Here is a 2,373-nt window from a genome sequence, read left to right as displayed (position 1 = left end):
CCTCCTGCTCCTCTTCCCAAGTGCTTTAGAGGCCCTGCAAAAATGACAGGGAATGGGCACAGACCTGGTGCTGTAAGGGATGTCTGAGCTGGGACACTGGGCACAGCCACCTGCAGCACAGGGCAGTAAGGGCAGGGTCATGGTGGGGACAGGGTTGCTGGAAGGTCATGCCAGCATTTCTTTGTTGAGTGTGTGGCCAAACACTCAACAGGCTTCCTAGAGCTGGATGATATCCATAGGCTGTGTGTGTTGACAATGCCCTTCATTGTAGTCAGCCCTGCAGTGGCCTGGCAGTTGGACGATATGATGATTGAAAGGCTTTCCCACCTGAAATCGTTTATTCACCTCTTTCTTCCATAAATAGCAAGGGAAGGGTTCTATTGGAGGGAGCTGGCACACCAGGCACAGCCACATTAGCACAGGTCAGCAAGGGCAGAGTTCATGCCAGGGCCATCAAATGGGGACAGCAGAGACTCCTAACTGGCCCCTGCGTGGCCAGAGAGCTTTTTATCACTTCCCTGTTTCTCCAAGTCACTGTGGCAACACTGTTGCTGCTGCTTTTCTAGATACCACAGTAACAGACAGCTCCTTCCTTAGGCTGGACCCCAGTGATGGTTCATGTGCTCACGGAGACGGATGTAGATGAGAGAATGGCAAAGGGATGTCCGAGGGTCCCTGGGTGATCTCATAGTTCACAGTGACAGATGGAGGCACTGCCAGGAACCTTCTCCTGGGACACATAATCTGAATAGTTTGTCCCAGGATTGATGATACCAAGGAGAGATGACCCAACACTGTCGGGATCAAGCAACCTGAAGAGGAGAGAGGGGAGAAAGGGAGTGTCAGCTAATGTTCCTGGGGCTCACAGCCCTCCCTGGGCAGGGGAACAGTGATGGGACAATTCTGCCTGCAGGTACACAGATTGGACATCCTGGGCCATGACAGGGCTGGTGGGAGGTCATAACTTCCTCAAGTGTCAGGGGATGGGAACAGTCCTGGAGCTGTAATGGACAGCTAAGCCAAGTGGGTTTTGTATCAGTTTGCCGTTGCTCTGTGTCACTGTGGCAGCACCACTGCTGCTGTCCTGACCACCACAGAAATAGACAGCCTCGTCCTCGGCTTGGACCCCAGAGATGGTTAATGTGGCCGTGTTGCCCGATATGGATCCGGAAAATCGCGAAGGGATGTTCGAGGGTCTGTTGGTCTTAGCATAGATCACAGTGACAGGGCCACTGCCAGGGACCTTCTGCTGGAACCAGCCATACCAGTTGCTGCTAGCCCCAGAGCAGGTGATCTTGACAGCGTCTTCTGCTTTGTGAAACAACAAGGACGACTGAGTCAGCACTGCTGCCTGGACCAGGGAACTTGGAGAGAGAGAGAGGAGAGAAGGGAGAGAACAGTGGTCAGTAGAGCCCCAGGAGCACAGCCCTCCCTGGGCAGAGGGGCAGGAGCCCAAAGGCCTTGTTTTGGCACAGCGAGTCTGGGCATGGCACTTGAACTGTGTTTGAGCACCACGAGGAAGAAAGGGATTGAGGCCATGGTGTGATCCCACCAGCTCCATGTCCTCACCCTGATGGGGCTGTGCTGTGGGCCCAGACTCACATTTAAGCCCCTGCCCACCCAGGACACAGTCCCTCCATGCAAATCTGACCCTCACAGTTGGATCCTGCCTGCACCTCTCTCCTCACCTCCCTCTCCACTTCATGACCAGCCCTACCACCAGAGATGCAGCAGGGCTTGTCTGTGGTCACATAGCAGAGACACCTCCCAGCTCTGAGCCCGAAACCTGCCAGCACAGACACCACGGCCTCAGCTCAGGCTGAGAGGTTGCAGGATCAAGGGCCAAAGGGCAAGGGAGAGATGTGCACAGGGGGCAAGGGAGTATAGGAGCGCCCATAGCTCCTCTTGAAGGGGCTGGGACAATGCCAAGCCCCAACATTCCCCACTTCACTTTTGGTACTCTTCCCTCCCATGTGTGTCCCATGTGCTTGATGATGGTATGGGGGCTTAGGGCAGGCTATGCCTCAGGCTGCTCATCCCTTGGTCTTGGCAGAGCCAGGAGGGCTCATTGGGGTCCCAGGGTTGAGGAGAAGCTGCACAGAGCCCCCACGATATGTGTGTGTGTACACGTGTGTGTTCCCATCCCACCCTCCCTACTGGTGGCACTGGGTTGACACCAGCCCGTGTGTGGGGAGCGGGCGCATTGGAAGGACACAGAGACAGGGATGCTGAGCCAGCACTAGTTCAGTGTCGGTTTTTATTTGTCTGACACTCAGAGTGGGGGGACAGGAGCAGGGGACAGGGAGCAGGGGAGCGAGATGTGCGGCTGGGGGGAGCCGCTGTCCCCAGAAGTGCGGAGGAGTGAGCGAGCCA

General features: G+C 56.0%; 1 protein-coding gene across 1 annotated transcript in view; it reads right to left on the bottom strand.

Annotated features, from left to right (window-relative positions):
• LOC114061483 overlaps window positions 1-2,373 on the bottom strand; it is a 23,417-nt gene that overhangs the window by 4,228 nt on the left and 16,816 nt on the right. The gene's annotated exons all lie outside the window — the stretch shown is intronic.

This window comes from Empidonax traillii, unplaced genomic scaffold, assembly GCF_003031625.1.
Source record: "Empidonax traillii isolate 1590-97213 ecotype Southwest subspecies unplaced genomic scaffold, ASM303162v1 scaffold338:size1951571, whole genome shotgun sequence".
Lineage (NCBI taxonomy): Eukaryota > Metazoa > Chordata > Aves > Passeriformes > Tyrannidae > Empidonax > Empidonax traillii.
This window is presented reverse-complemented; position numbering and strand designations above follow the sequence as displayed.